This window comes from Canis lupus, chromosome 13 (assembly GCF_003254725.2).
Source record: "Canis lupus dingo isolate Sandy chromosome 13, ASM325472v2, whole genome shotgun sequence".
In the NCBI taxonomy this organism is placed as follows: Eukaryota; Metazoa; Chordata; class Mammalia; order Carnivora; family Canidae; genus Canis; species Canis lupus.
This window is the reverse complement of record NC_064255.1, coordinates 38,593,632-38,610,685: the sequence shown is the minus strand read 5'-3', so window position 1 is coordinate 38,610,685 and position 17,054 is coordinate 38,593,632. Positions and strand designations below refer to the sequence as shown.

General features: G+C 44.7%; 1 pseudogene; it reads right to left on the bottom strand.

The window, feature by feature from the left end:
* Positions 1-1,362: 1,362 nt before the first annotated feature.
* Positions 1,363-8,477, bottom strand: LOC112662158 (thyroid hormone receptor-associated protein 3-like; annotated as a pseudogene).
* Between the last annotated feature and the right edge of the window lie 8,577 nt (positions 8,478-17,054).

The following is a 17,054-nucleotide window of genomic DNA, read 5'->3' as shown; positions in this document are numbered from 1 at the left end:
CATGACGGGGTCCCCCCAGCCCCCGAGGGACGATGCTGTCGAACCCAGGACACCCTTCCTGCCCCGCAGCCATTGCAGCTCGTGCTCCTCGCTGGGCAGTGACAGGCACAGCCAGGGCAGAGCCAGGGAGGCGCTGAGCCCGCTGCCCCGAGGCCCCGCACAGGCCCAGGACCCTCTGTCCTCCACGGAGCAGCTCGATGCTCGCGGGCCTCGGGGTCAGAGCGTGGCGGTGAGTGCGGGGGCCCGGAGGCTCTGGCCCGCCGTCACCGTGTCCTGCCTTGTCTCGCTGTCCCTCCCAGAGGGAGGCACCCCCCGCACAGGACACCAGCCCCTGACCCAGAGGGACCTGGGCTGGCCTGGCCCCAGGCTCTGTGAGGGCAGGGGCGACTCGAGCCACCCCCAGGCCCAGCGCTAATGGGATCCAGCGCCCCAGGGCCCTGGCCAGGCCTGCGTTCTGGCCCCGGGCTGAGCTAGCCCTCACCGCCGGATGTGGCCTCCTGGGCCCTGGGCATGCCCCACAGATCCAGGTCGCTGACCTAGGGCAGCCCTGGGGATCCCAGGACACCCCAGGGCAGGGCAGCAGGGGCAGGCCCGTGGGCCCCACCCGCACCCACACCAGGAGGCAGGCTCCTCCACATGCTGGGGCTCTAGCAGTCAGTCACCAGGCCCCAGGGGGCCCGAGGCTGGGGTTCAGCTGCCTTGCGGGGACCCAGTGCAGGAGCCCATGGGCCGCAGGTCTACATCAGCCCTGCTGTCCCCAGAACCGCCTCTCAACGCCCCAACCTCAGGACATGCGCCCCCACCCGGAGTCCACACAGGCTCCCAGGTGGGGGACTCCAGCACCCGTACCCCTGTGGGATTCCCACTTTCCTCTAAGGACAGGAAGGTCTCCCAGGGGAAGGCGCACACCCTCGGCTCTGAGCCCGTTTGCTGCTGCAAGTTCAATAAAGTGTTGTTGTGTGAAAATGCATGGCCGGCTTGTTTCTGTGTCTCCCGGAGCTCTGTGAACGGGGTGCGGAGACACCCAGAGAGGAGGAGGGGGACCGCCCAGGCCCCGACCAGCCCCTGCAGGGGCGCCGCCAGGCACACACAGCTGACGTCCCCACGTGCCTTCCAGGGGTGGCCAGACGCCAGGGTCAGGACCCCACAGACTCTACTGTGACTTAGCCTGTGCCCGTGGCCTGGACGGGCCTGGGACAGAGTGACAGCCGGGGAGCCTCAGGTCACCAGGGTCTGTGTTAAGCGCCCTGGGAGGTCTGTGCTATATATTTCTCTTAGGACACTTTTGCTGCATCCCAAGGGTTTTGGACCACTGTGTTTTCATTTTGGTCTGTTTCCATGTTTTTTTTTTTTTCAAAGATTTTATTCATTTATTCATGAGAGACACAGAGAGAGAGAGGCAGAGACACGGGCAGAAGGAGAAGCAGAGGAGAAGCAGAGCAGCTCCATGCAAGGAGCCTGATGTGGGACTCGATCTCGAGACTCCAGGATCACGCCCTGGGCCAAAGGCAGGCGCCCAACTGCTAAGCCACCCAGGGATCCCCATCCATGTATGGTTTTTATTTCTTCTTTGATTTCCTGATTGACCATTCATTGTTTAGCAGCATGTTGTTTAACTTCTATGTACTTGTGGTCTTTCCAAATCTTGTGGCTGACCTCAAGTTTCACTGCATTGTGGTCAGAAAATATACATGGTGTGATCTCAGTTTTTTTTGTAGTTGTGAAGGTCTGATCTGTGACCCAGTACGTGATCTGTTCTAGAGAAAGTCCCATGTGCACTGGAAAAGGCTTTATATTCTGCTTTAGGATGAAATGTTCTGAATATATCTGTTGTCTATCTGGTCCAGCATGTCATTCAAAACCATTGTTTCCTTATTGAGTTTCTGCTTATATTATCCATCCATTGCTGTAAGTGGGGTGTTAAAGTCCCCTACTATTATTGTATTATTATCTTTTTTTATTTTTTAATTTGTAGGAGTTGAAAATTTTTTAAGGGTGTTTTCTGTTTTTCCCCCTAAACATGAATCATTCAAGTAAAACCAACTTAACTATAGAAATGTAGCAAAGTAAGGGGAAAGAAGCACAACAACCCAAGGGGCAAAGGTTGGGGGAGGGGCAGTCCACATATAACATAGGCATTAATGCTATATGATTCACCTGCTCGGGACAGTCTCCCCAGAAGGCAAGCACAAGGACCCATTTTAAAAGGATATTTTCCCCCCAAACATCCAAGAATGTTTCAACTTAAAGCTTAAGGTTAAAAAAAAGGAAAGAGAAAACAACCCACCCAACCATAACCACCTTCCTTAATTGATCATACGAGTTTTCATTTTATAAAAAGACTAATAAAAATATTGAAAAAAATGTTTTCTCATCTTATATTTGTAAAGATAATAGAATTCAGAAGTTTAAAAAAAAAAAAAGAATTCAGAAGTTTCTTAGAAAACAGACCAGAAACTGCTTTCCAGTTTCCACCCCTGTTGCTGAGAGGATCAGCAGGACTATAAAGTTTGGGATACTGGAGCTGGGGGTGGAGAATGGGATGCCCAGCCCAGAAGAACTCAGAAAATATTGGGGTGGGGGGCACGTGGGGTGTGGTTAGCAGCACGCCATGGGATACATGGCTGTGCAGAAAAGGGGAACACAAGGTGGTCAGAAAGGCCTTGAACTCCTTGACATACAAAACCGGTTTTTACAAAGATCCAAGCAGTTTGGTCCCAAACTGAGGTGAACACTTCAATGTTTATTCACATGCTTTGTTTTCTCTTTAAAGAATCAAAGTTGCCCAAATTAAATCTTTCTGCTATTATTACTACACATGCCTTAAAAAAAAAAAAAAAAAAAAAGGAAGAAGAAGGGCTTTTAAAATCCGGATAAGGGAGAAGAGATCAAAAATCAAATTAGTCCTCTTAGCTCCAAATCAAAGTAAGAACAAAACTGTTGGGGTCTAATAGGGAACAAACAAAAATCCAAGTATCGCTCTCCCCTCCCTACCCCAGCCCCCACCCCACACACCAACAACAAATGAGAAACACAGCTAAAGCCCAATGTGTTCTGCTCAAGAGCTGGGCCTGACCCCAGTCTCCTCAGCCGGCTGCCTCTGTCCAGTGGGACACAGCGCCAGGGAAGCTTTCGGCTGGAGTGGGATTCTGCGCGGCTGGCTGCTGGGGGTAGGGGTGGGACGTTTGCAGTCTTGAGGCTCCTCCGTCTTGCTGTTCACCAGCCATCTTCCCAGTGCCCTCTGTGCCCTGGGCAAGGGCTCCCACCAGTGTGGCCCCTACTCAGTTGTGGGCTGTAAGTTGTCCTTCTCTTTTCGGTTCTCTGTCCCACTCTCGTCGTCTTCAATCTCCCCTTCCTCCCCACTAAACTTGTCATGGACCCATTTGGGGCTGGGGCTGGATTTCCAGAACATGAACCGGCCTCAACCGCGGCGGAAGGCTCCTCGGCTCCGACCGCCACTCACCCACTTCTCACTGCCTTCACCTTCAGGGTCATCATGCAGATAATACTTCTTGCTCTTGGGCGTTTACTCAGGGTCCCACTCCTCCTCCAGGTTTCTCTTTTGAAAATCGTTGTTGCTGTTGTAGTTGTTGTTGTTACCAGAGTAGGTGCCTCTGCCCCAGCCTCTCCCTCTGGGCTCGAAATTGAAAGGTCCCGTTAGCCCTGCCGCCTCTTTCATTTGGACCCACGAAGTCCTTGGTCCCTAGTCTTGACTTGTCAAAGCCCGTGCTGCTCTCTTCCCTCTCCTCTGTTTCTTCAGTGTACCCTTCTGCTTTGTAGGAGTGGGATGACCGGGAGGAAGAGGAGGACCTGGACTGGCCTCGTGCCCTCTGATGCTTCTTCTGCTTCTTTGATCCTTTATGAGTTTTCCCTGTTTTCTCAGCTAATCTTTCCCTTGAGTGGCTTGAGTCTCGGGAATCCACTGATTCTCTTGATTTACCTCGTTTAAGATCTCTCTCCTTATATTTTTTATGACGTTCAATATCAAGGCAGAGGTCAAGAGGATCATCTTGGTATTTTCCCTCAGCCTTGTAGCCAGGTTTCCATGGACTTTTCATTTCATCATGAGCCAAACCATGTTTGCTGCACGTACTGGGAGAAATGTCTATCCTCCTGTGTACTTCTGGGCTTTTCTTGTTTTTAGCTGCCTGCTGCTCAGTTCCTCTCTTCGGGTATTTAGTAAAACGCTCATGCAATGTCATTCCTGAGGACCCAAAGTGATGCTCTTTTATGTGGTGAACAATGGTCACTATATGCTGGTCAAACAGTTCAGAGGGGCTCCGCTGAGACTGAGCTGACTGTATGTGCTGGAAAATGGAACACAATTCCTGTTCCTTTTTGTTGCTATGGACTAGATCCCAACAAAGCTTGTGTTCCTGAGCCAATAAGCCACTTGGTCTTGCAAGGTCCTCATCAAAAGAGTCCATCCGGACATTGACCTGGGCCTCTCGAGTAATGGAAAATGAAGACTTCCCCATGCAAAAGTCTCCCTTGGCTCCTAACTTCTCTCGGCTCTCAGAGGTCTTTCTTGGGGGAGGTGACGAGCTTTTCTCCTGGACTGCTTTGTAAGTGGTCACTCAGAAATTCTTTTCAGGCATGAATCCTCTGTACCCACTTTCAGTTCTCTTGGGCCCTCCCTGATCCTCCTTTTTTGATCTTTCAGAGAAAGATTCCTCCTCCAGCTGCTCTGTTTTCCTCTGCTTTTCCTTCCCTAGAGGTGCATGCATACACCAGGCCTTCCCATTTGCCTGACTTCTCTTCCTGGTTTTTGTTTGCACCTGCTATGACTTTCGACATAAATTTGGGTTCATCATCAAACTCCAATTCCTTCCTTCCCTTAGCTTTGTCCTTATCTTGATCATCCATGTCATCCTTATGAAGTCGGCCATCTTCTCAAAGTCATCTCGAAGCTTATACCTTCTGAGAGACTGGCTACCCCGAAAAGACTTCTCTGTATCAGTTTTGGGAGCAAATGGATCAGATTTCATTTTTGAACCACCCAAGCCTGTGTCAGAGAAGCTCCCTTTCTCTTTCATTTTTCTCTTTATCAGTATTGATTTGTTTCTTCACCTTATCTTTTCCATTCTCTGTGTTCTATTCTTCTAGGTACCTCTTTGTAGCCTCCTTCTTCTGAGACAAGCCATACGTGGAGCCAGTGGCCAGTGGACTCTCACCCAAGGACCCAGAGCTATGATCAAATGGACTTTGGTGTGTTCCAGCCTGGTACCCAGCACCACTCTGCAGAGTTGAGCCCATCTGGGATGTGTTGGAAAGTGGAGGGCTAGGTTTTGGCACAGGGCTAGGTCAGGGTGAGCACCGCCTCACCACCACAGACTGGAGTGGGCTTTTGAGAGCAGGGCTTTGCTCCAGGGGACTCAACTCAGAAACTGCAGAGGCCCGTGATGCAGAACCAGCACTGTAAGTGGTGGCATCTGGCCATGGTTTCGATCTGTCAGATGCTTTTGTATCTTGAGAGGTGCCTCCAGAGAACATCTGCTCCTTGGCCTCATCACCTTGGTTATCCCTGGCAGCCTGAGATGGCCAGCTACCCTTGGAAGAGGACTTTTTCTTCTTTGCAGACTTGCGCTTAGAAGATTCCACTCGGCTGTAGTTGGAGGAAGAATGAGAGGATGAGGAGCACCTTGACCTGTCAGAGGAAGACTTATCAGAGTTTCTAGAATGGCTCCTGGACCTTGGTGAAGGGGACCTTCTCTTTGGGGATGGGGATCCGGGAACGGCCCCACAAGGACTGTATGCTTGCCGGTAGTTCTGCCATTTGAGCGGTAGTTTCCATAGCCTCCTCGGTTATACCATGGATAAAAGCCTTTGTTGCACCCACGGAAATAATAGGGCCTTCTGTAGCCTCTGTTGTGACCTCGGAAATCCCGATTCTGATATACTCTTGGGTGATTTCTCTCCCTGTTATGAGCTGGAGAATATGATCTGGAACGAGACCTAGATCTCAGCCTGCGCTTCCTTGAACAAGAGACAGATCGACTTCGGGACCGAGACTTCAAAAATGAACAAGAACAAGACCTTGATGCAAATCTTGAGCAAGAAGTTAGAGATCCAGACTTGGATTTGTTTGTATTTGACATCTCTGAAGAGAGCGTCACTTTTCAATTATACCTTATTTGAACAATGATTCAACTTGCACCGGATCCCAGATACCACCACAAAAGAACACTGGCATGGTCACTGGCTTCTCCAATTTACAAAGTCAGGATACAATTCTGGGCCCACCGCAGCGATCACAGCTGCAGCCTCGCAACGGCACAACCGGCCCCTATTATTGTATTATTATCAATGAGTTCCTTTATGTTTGTTATTATTTTATATATCTGGGTGTCCCCATTTTGGGTGCATAAATATTTACAATTGTTAAATCTTCTTCTTGGATAGACCTCTTAATTATGATATACTTCCCTTTTTCGTCTTTAGTTTAAAATCTAGTTTGTCTGAGATAACTGTTGCTGTTCTGACTTTCTTTCGATGTCCATTTGCATAAATGTTTTCTCATTCCCTCACTTTCAATCTGCAGGTGTCTTTAGGTCTAAAATGAGTCTCCTGGAGGCAGCATATAGGTGTGTTTTATTTTTTCATTCTGACACCCTGTCTTTTAATTGGAATGTTTAGTTCATTTGCATTCTGAGTACTTATTGATAGATAATTTATTGCCTTTTTATTACATGTTTTATCATTGTTTCTAGAGATTTTCTGTTTCTTTCTTGTCTTTGTCACTTTTGGTCTTTTCTTTCCGCTCAAAGAGTCCCCTTTAATATTCTTTTGCAGGGCTGGTTTAGTAGTCACAAACTCCTTAATTTTTGTTGACTGGAAAACTCTTTATCTCTCCTATTCTGAATGAGTCTACTGGATAGAGTATCCTTGGCTGCAGATTTTTCCCACTTAGCACTTTGAATATATCATGCCACTTTCTTCTGGCATGCAAAGTTTCTATGAAGAGATCTGCAGCTAGCCTAAATGGGCCTTGCCTTATAAGTTAGGGACTTCTTTTGTCTTCATGCTTTTAGAATTTGTTTTCCTTATCACTATATTTTGCAAATTTAAGTGAAACATGTCTTGGTGTTGGCCTGTTTTTGTTGATTTTGATGTGAGTTCTCTGTGCCTCCTGGATCTGGATATCTGTTTCCTTCCCCAGATTAGGGAAGTTTTCAGCTATTATTTCCTCAAATAAGTTTTCTGCCCCCTTTTCTCTCTTCTTCTTCTTCCGGAACTCCTAAAATATGAATGTTGTTACATTTTATGGAGCCACTGAGTTTCCTAAGTCTATTCTCATGTTGCTGTAATTCTTTCTCTCTTTTGTTCAGCTTTATTATTTTCCATTATTTTATCTTCTATATCATTATTCATTCCTCTGCTTCTTCCAACCTTGTGGTCATTGCATCCAGTCTGTTTCTAATTTCAGTTATTGCATTTTTCATTTCTGATTGATCCTTTTTTAACTCTTCTATTCGCTGCAGTAAGGGCCTCCCTGAAGCCTTCCAGTCTTTTCTCAAGCCTAGTAAGCATCCTTAGATTGTTGCTTTAAATTCTCCATCAGGCATGTTACTTCTGTTTCATTTAGATCTCTGGCCATGATTTTATCTTGTTCTCTCATTTGGGATAAATTCCTCCATCTCAATATTTTGCCTAAGTCTCTGTCTTCTCTGTGTTGGAAAACCCTGTTATGTTTCCTTCTCCTGAGAGTACTGGCTTTATGAAGAAGAGGTCATATAGTGTCCATGGTGCTTCAGGGAGTGTCTCTGCTGTGTGATGCATATACTCTGCTGCCCTATCCTTTAGGCCAGTCGTCTGCAGAGGTTCCCCTTACCTGCAGTGCAAAACATTTGGTCCCTGGCCAGAATGTGGAGAATTTTAACTGGGCGTGCTCTGGTCTGCTTGTTAAATGAGACCTGATACTACTTCCACTAGAAATGAAGCCCTGCAGAACTCTCTAGTGGGGAAACATGGTGTGGGGTTTCCATAGATCTTCCAGGGAAGGTGCCCACTGTGCTGAGACTGAGGCAAGCTTGACTGGGAAGGGCAGTATGCCCAGAGTGCAGGTGGGTGGGACTTAATGTAAGCAGGTTAGGCAGCCAGAGTTGGTGCTGAGCTGCTTTCCTCAGGTGACTCTGTTTATGCTGAGGGACATGGCAAGGGGAAGGGAACTGGCACTGGCTGACTCCTTTGTCCCTGGAAAAGTGTCTCCCTGAACTCTGCCTCTCAGGACCGGCTTTGAGAAGAGTAAATAATCTCCCCTTGTGTACCCCAAGAATTCTTTAGATCACTGTTTCCACGCCATCTACTCCTGGGTTATTTGCCTATCTTTTCTCCAGGAGTAGGGCAGCACCCAGGGCTCTATCCCAGCCAAGTCCCAGGTGATGAGTTTTAATAGACAATACTAAAAGCCAATCCACAAAATGGAAAAAAATGATAATGTGAACTTCCTAAACTTAAAGCGTCTACTCTGTAAAAGTAGAAGGTCTGTGAGAGACCTTGCTCAGAAAACTAAAAGGCAACCCATAAACTGGGAAAATATTTGCAAAATATATATCTGATAAAGAATTTGTATGCAAAATATACCCAAAAAACTCTCAGAACTCAACAATAAGGAAACAACCTAATTGATAATCAGTAAATATCTGGACAGATGCCTGGACAAAGAAGATAAACAGATACCAAGTACACATACAAAAATATGTCTGACATCATCATTAGGAAATTACAAATTAAAACAACAGTGAGATAGTACTGCACATCTAAATGCTAAAATCCAAAAAACGAGGATACCAATTATTGGAAGATGAAGAACGACAGGAACACTCCTTCACACTGAGGGAAATGCATGAACAGCCACTATGGAAAGTAGTTAGGCAGTTTTTTCCAAAGCTAAATAAGTCCCATCTTAGGATCCAACCATTGTAATTCTAGTATTTAGACAATTGCTTTGAAAATTATTTCCAGGGATCCCTGGGTGGCGCAGCGGTTTAGCGCCTGCCTTTGGCCCAGGGCGCGATCCTGGAGACCCGGGATCGAATCCCACGTCAGGCTCCCGGTGTATGGAGCCTGCTTCTCCCTCTGCCTATGTCTCTGCCTCTCTCTCTCTCTCTCTCTGTGTGACTATCATAAATAAATAAAAAAAAAATTTAAAAAAAAAAAAAGAGAAAATTATTTCCAAACAAAAACTAGCATGCAGCTATGCACAGAAGCTCTATTCATAATGGTTAAAAACACAAAGAAATCAAAATTTCCTTCAATAGATGAATTCATAACCAACCTGGGGTGCATTCATGTGAAGGAAGCAGAATACACTACCTCCAAATATGCCTATATTGGGGCTGATTAATTTTAAGAAACAGCAGACAGAGGAGAATCTCTGAAAAACCAGGTAGAGGTTGCTGTTTGATGAGAGACACTTATAAATGAAAGCTCCATTTGTAAGTGTGTCTCCCTCTCTCTCTCTCCATACCAGAAACAGAGGAATAACAATCTCAAGAAACTTTTATCAAAAGAAGGCACAGGGGCAGCCTAGATGGCTCAGCGGTTTAGTGCCATCTTTGGCTCAGGGTATGATCCTGGAGACCCGGGATTGAGTCCCACATCAGGCTCCCTGCATGGAGCCTGCTTCTCCTTCTGCCTCTGCCTCTCTCTGTGTGTCTCTCGTGAATAAATAAATAAAATGTTTTTTTTAAAAAAAGAGAAGACACAGGCTTAAATCTGTATAACAAACATACCCTCATTTCCTGTGTTCACCTGATAACATCCCTTACTGGCCTTCCCACCACCCAAAATCATTTCGTCTTTTTTTTTTTTTTAAGATTTATTTATTTATTTGGGGGGGTGCATGTGTGGAGGGAAGGGGAGAGTCAGAGGAAGAGAGAGTGTGAATCAGGCTCTCCACTTGGCATCTCATGCAGAGCTCAATCCCATGACCCTGAGACCCATGAACCTGAGCCAAAACCAAGATTCAGAGGCCCAATCAACTGCACCACCCAGGAGCCCCCATTTTGTCTTTAGATGAAGATGGCATTTAGGGTGATGACTCAGCCACTTTGAAGAGTTACTCCATTTTTCTGGGTATCTCCCATGTATATTAAACTTCTGTTTGTTTTTCTTCTATTAATCTATTTACCAATAAAAAGAAATAAACCATCATCCAACAAAGACATAGATGAATCTTACATGTATTTTGCTAAGTCAAAGAATCCAGACTGAAAAGTCTGAAAAAGCTAAACAGTTTGTAGGACATTCTGGAAAAGGCAAAACTACAGAGATAATAAGGATCATGGAGTGGGGGATTGAGGTATGCCATGATACTTTAATGATAGATACTGGTCAGTATTTGTTTATCAAAATCCTAACATTTTTGCATCATAAAGGATAGTCATAATCTACTCAAGTTATTTAGGATGTGGGAATGTCACAGGATGGTGTATGGGCCAAGGGCAGGCCACCCTGAATGTGCCACTTTGGCGTATTGATTATTTTATTTTATTTTTTATTTGTGTATTTATTTTTAACCCTGTATTGATTATTTTAAATAAAACTTACTTAAGAAAAAAAAAAAAGAGGTGGGGCGCCTGTGTAGCTCAGTCAGTTAAGTGACTGACTCTTGATTTCAGCTCAGGTCATGATCTCAGGGTTGTGAGATCAAGCCCCATATCAGGCTCTGCCCTGGGCATAGAACCTGCTTAAGATTTTCTCCCTCCCTCAGCTCTTCCCTCCCTCTCTCCTTGGCTGTAAAAGAATTAAATTAAATCAAATCAAATCAAATTAAAGAGAGTCTATGTAAGAGAGACTCTGTCCCTCTGGAAGCAGGAAATAAATCCCCATATGAAGATCTCCCTGTGTCAGGAGGTAGAGACTTCCTTATCACCAGAGATGGGAAATTTAAAGCTTAGAAGGCTGTATAAACAATCGTTATTACTTTTTACTAATTTACTACCTCAGCCCAGAATCTGTTTAGAATTCCTTACTTTCCATAGTTCCACTATTGTATACATTGCTGCTATAAACATTGGGGTCCAGGTGCCCCTTTGGATCACTACATTTATATTTTTGGGGTAAATAAGTCATAATGCAATTGCTGCATCATAGGGTAACTCTATTTTTAACTCTTTGAGGAACCTCCATACTGTTTTTCCAGAGTGGTGGTGCCAGCTTACATTCCCACCAGCACCGTAAGACGGTTCCCCTTTCTCTGCATCATCACCATTTGTTGTTTCCCGACTTGTTAATTTTAGCCATTCTGACTGGTGTGAGGTGGTATCTCATTATGCTTTTGATTTTTATTTCCCGGATGCTGAGTGACGCGGAGCATTTTTCATGTGTCTGTTGGCCATTTGTATGAAGCTAAACTATGGAAAGGGCCCAGATGTCCATCAATAGATGAATAGATAAAGAAGATGTGGTATATATACAGTGGAATATTACTTAACCATGAAAAAAGGAAAAGAAATCTTGCCATTAGCAATGATGTGAGTGTACTATGCTAAGTGAAATAAGTCAATCAGAGAAAGCAATTATCATATGATTTCACTCATATGTGGGATTTAAGAAACAGAATAGAGAAACATAGAAGAAGGGAGAGAAAAATAAAACAAGACAAAATCAGAGAGGGAGATAAACCATAAAAGAGATTCTAACTACAGGAGACAAACTGAGGGCTGCTGGAGGAGTGGAGTTGGGAGAATGGCGTAGCTGGGTGATGGGCATTAAGGAGGGCAAGTGATGTGCAGCCCAATGTGGCTCAGCAGCTGAGCACCACTTTCGGCCCAGGGCATGATCCTGGAGACCCGGGATCGAGTCCCACATGGGGCTCCCTGCATGGAGCCTGCTTCTCCCTCTGCCTGTGTCTCTTTCTCTCTCTGTGTGTCTCTCATGAATAAATAAATAAAATCTTAAAAAAAAAAAAACTTGGGCAAGTGATGTACTGAGCACTGGGTGTTACATACAATTGATGAATCACTGATCTCTACCCCTGAAGCTAATAATACACTATATGTTAATTAACTGAATTTAAATAAAATTTAAAAAATTTTAAATGAACTCCTTACCAGTTGAAGCTCCCAAGGTTAATTTTTCTTGTCCTATGAATTTGTCACAGGTTTATTTTCTCTTTGTCCAAAAAGTTTAGAAACTGGGTGCTTTGGTATTTCTTTAGGTGTCAATTTCATTATTGGACCTCTAAGTGTACACAATTAAACTTTGTTTTTGTTTTCCTCCTGTTAATCTGTCTCATGTCAATGTAATTCCTAGTCCTACTGGAAGAACCTTAGAATGAGGAAAATTTCTTTCTCCCCTTCAGTGGAATACAGACTGTGACAAATAACCTAACTGTATTAGAAACACAAGGATGGGGAAAAAAAGCCCTCATTGTAGATTGTTTAACAAAAGGCAATGACCTAAGTAACTTTGGAAATGCATGGAATCTATGCACTAAAGAAAAAAAGTACTGTATGTATACAGTGGGCCCTGTTTCTTGCAATTCTTTCCCAAGGGTGGTAGCTAATAGTTCTGAAAATGCCACATCTGTAATCTGTAAAAAATGAATTAAATAATTGCCAGGTGGTGGGAGCCAGGCTTCTCACTGTTGTAGTAGGAAGTTACAGATCTGCAAAGGGAGAAAAATCACAATATCTGTGTGATGATGGACCAGGTAGGAGATATCATTATAAACTCATCTTTCACTTAATATAGATATGGACAGTTCCACATAGAAATCTTTATAAGTAGGTATGTTTACACAGGTTGGAATATGTGCACATATTTCCTTGCATTGTCTGCTGAGCACATTTAGTCCTCATGTAAGACTTTAATACCATTCTCTAATAAAGAACCAGGGAGCAGCCCGGGTGGCTCAGCGGTTTAGCGCTGCCTTCAGCCTAGGGTCCTAGAGACCTGGGATCGAGTCCCATATCGGGCTCCCTGCATGGCGCCTGCTTCTCCCTCTGCATGTGTCTCTGCCTTTCTCTCTATCTCTCTGTGTCTCTCATGAATAAATAAATAAAATCTTAAAAAAAAAAAAAAAGGAACCAGGGCTCTTTGAAAAATTGCCGACACTCAGACTAAGACAGTAAATGTAGGAGCCAGGATTATCTTGAAGTATCAGAAAGTAAGGAAGAACCAAGAAAAAAAATCCACAAAGATGGAATTATGTCAAAGGAAAACAGGAATCAATGGAAAGCATTCTCAGTAGCCAAAGCAGGAATGAACCAGCAGCCAAACACAGCAGTGCAGGAGTACGATCAACAGCCTAAAATGACTACCCAAGTGTCCATGCTAGTAAACATAAATGATTATTTATAAAGGAAACCACAATGGGACGCCTGGGTGGCTCAGCAGCTGAGTGTCTGCCTTTGGCTCAGGGTGTGATCCTGGAGTCCCAGGATCCAGCCCCACATCGGGGTCCCTGCAGGGAGCCTGCTTCTCCCTCTGCCTGTGTCTCTGTCTGTGTGTCTCTCATGAATAAATAAGTAAAATATTAAAAAAAAAAAAGATAAAAAGAAAACCACAAGCACAAAAATGGAGTCACCTGTGTTAAGAGCCCCAGGTCAGCATATGGTTTCACTCATATGTGGAATATAAGAAATAGTGAAAGAGATTATAAGGGAAAGGAGGGGAACTGAGTGGGAAAAATTAGAGAGACAACCCATGAAAGACTCCTAACTCTGGGAAACAAAGTGTTGCAGAAGGGGAGGTGGGTGGGAGGATGGGGTAGCTGGGTGACGGGCACTGAGGGGAGGATACTTGATGGGATGAGCACTGGGTGTTATATGTTGGCAAATTGAATTTAAATTAAAATTTAAAAATAAAATAAAAAATAAAAATAAAGAGACTCAGGTCAGTGAATCAAAATTTAATACCTAATCTAAATGCAGTTTCACACACATACCCCATGTAACCTTTAACCAGTCAACCTGGAAAATGTATTGAATGGCCTCTTTGTTCCCCTTAGGATGATGACCTTGCCTAAAACAATGCATCCTTTGCTAATAATTTCCTTTTTTCAATACCCTCTCTACTTTTAAAAATATTTCCTTCCCTACAATTCAAAGAAGCTCCTTTCTATTTGCTAGATGGGATGATGCCCATTTCATGAATTGTTTCATGAAGTCATTGTGATCTTTTAAATTACTTGGTTGCATTTTCATCAACATATTACAAGGGTTTTTTTTTTATTTACAATTTTTTGAAGATTTTATTTGTTCATGAGAGACAGAGAGAGAGAGAGAGGCAGAAATACAGGCAGAGGGAGAAGCAGACTCCATGCAGGGAGCCCAATGTAGGACTTGATCCTGGGTCTCCAGGATCAGGCCCTGGGCTGAAGGCGGTGCTAAACCTCTGAGCCACCAGGGCTGCGCTATTACAAGGTTTTTTTACAAATGGGTTGAATAGACCTCTCCTACTAAATAGTCCAAATAATAGATATGTGCACTTAGCCATCATCCATCAAGGGGGTGGAGCTAACTCCCCTCTCCTAAAAGTGTGCGCTCCACATAGTATTTTCCTGCTCAAGAAGACACACCATACACACATGGGAAAGAGTAACCTCATGGTAGGGAAGCCTGACCAACACTGCTTCAGCCAGGTGACCGTTAACAGAGACAGTGACAAGTGGCCTCCAGAGCATGTTCCTTTGATACAAAATGATGACAGAGCACTTTACCTCTGTGATCTGCTTCCTCAGAACCATAATCCTAGTTTAATTATGAGGAAAACACCAAGTAAATCCCAATGCAGGACTTTTTACAAAATACCTGAGCAGTTCTCCTCAATACTGCCGAGGTCATTGAAACGAGGTGAGTCATATACTGTCACAGCCAAGAAGAGCCTAAAAAGACATTATGACCATAGGTCACGTGGTACCCTGCATGGGATCCTGGAGCAGGAAAACATAGAACAGAGAGACCTGAATAAAATATTGCCTTAGTAAATAATAACCTATCAATATTTGTTCATCAATTGAGACAATTCTTTGAAAAATTAGAGAGTAGAAATTAAAGGTCAAATAAGAGAAACTTATTGCATCGGACTGGAAGCCTAGAGGAAATGAGTGATTTCTTAGTAAACTTACACATTAATAAGATGGATCCTAAAATGAGGGAAAACAAACAAACAAAAAAGATCAGTTGGCCATTCAGGGACCTCTCCCTCCTGCTGGTTCTCCTCCCATTGTTCTGGGGTTTTCCTCCCAGGAATAGAGAAGAAACAGGGAGAGAGCTGTTCTAGAGCTCCCCTGAGGTGACCTCACTCACTGTCTTGTCACCCCCAGCCAAGTGAGGACACACTGTGCACACGGAATCTCAGGGACTATTGATCCTGATGTGTTGGCTGGCACTTTTTGGATGGCAAGGGACTGGACACACTTACTGAAGTAAAAGAAATTAATATTTTTAAATGGTAGAAATAAATTATTACTTGCAAGAGGTAAGTTAAGAATGGGTTTGGAGGGGCAGCCCTGGTGGCTCAGCGGTTTAGTGCTGCCTTCAGCCCAGGGCCTGATCCTGGAGACCAAGGATCAAGTCCTATGTCGGGCTCCCTGCATGGAGCCTGCTTCTCCCTCTGCCTGTGTCTCTGCCTCTCTCTCTCTCTCTCTGTGTCTCCCATGAATAAATAAATAAAATCTTTTTTTTTTTTTAAAAAGAGTGGAAAAAAAAAGTAAAAAAAAATAAAAAAAATAAAAAAAGGGTGGGTTTGGACCTGACAGTACCAGGGGCTCACACTCTCACAATGTGACCTGGACTCTCTCCAATCCTCCATCCTAAGTGCTCTGGGGGTGACCCCATTCACAGACATGGTCTCTCTCACTGCATCTGGAGCCTCCAGCAACTCCAGGCTGGCATCCCCTCATTGTCTAGTCTACTGGGAAGCGTTTCTCCTTCCCTTGAGTTCCAAGAAGTCACAGATTTAAACATCTTTGGGCTTGGGGCACATTCTCATCCTTGAAACCATCTGAGCACCCAGAGGATGGAGCATGGGATTGCCTAGATTTGGATCATACACCTATCTTCAAGATGGGTGGAACACAGGGTCTATACTCTGGAACTCTTTGGTTGGGAGACAGATGATTTTATTGCTCAGTAAATCAGTGAGAGGTTTGAGGATTATTCCACAGCCCAGAATCCACATTTGGCATGCTTTCTTGAGGCCACAGTTCCTGGGTTGTACACGTGGCTCTCCAAGACCATGCAGCCTCAGGAAGAAACTACCCGCTGGGAGACATGGTTGGTCCTATATTCTTGATTCCTTATGAATATGCATGTCAAAAGTTACACTATAACTGGGAGGCCAAAGGATTGCAGGGCCAGTGTGTGGTATGGTTATTCACAATAGGAATATATTCACAATGTTTGGAGGGTAAGAGGTTGTAAGGAAGGAGGTATTTGTCTCAACCACACAGGTGTTGGGAATAGAAACATCCCAAAGGGCTGTCTACACAGCTCATGGACCTGTTAAATCCCCTAGTAACTGGCCATAAGGGTTGTCAAGACCCAGGCTGGCCTGAGCTGGAGGACCACAGATGCCTGCCTGGATGGTTGGAGGCCAAGGACTGTCCTTTCTGAGACCTGACTGTCTAGTGCTGATCACTCAACTAGGACGGAGGATCCAGCTGTCGCTAGGAGAGCAGCACCAGCCCACAAGAATAGACTGCCCATGGTAGGTTTTCTGGTAACCCGTAGGCCACTGCACCCAGTCCTTTATAAAGTCACACACATCTACTGCATGCCCCCATGGGTCAGGTCTTTGCTGGAAACTTGGGCTGCCTAGGCAGAGAGGAGCTGGCAGATGGGAGGGTAGAAGGACTGCGCATGATCTTGAGGCCTTCCAAAACCCTCATCTGGGGTTAAGTTGAATTTCAAATAGTGACCAGGAAGATACTGCACTCTTCTTCTATTACAGCCCAACATTGAGAGCGAAAACCCAATGTTCCAACTTAATCGCTAATACAAATGTGATCAATGGTGAGTCCTGTCCATCCTAGGCCCAGTTAGAGGTGAGATAGAGGATAGGGAATAGGGCCGCTTACGCTAAAACCAAACTCTGACCTAGAC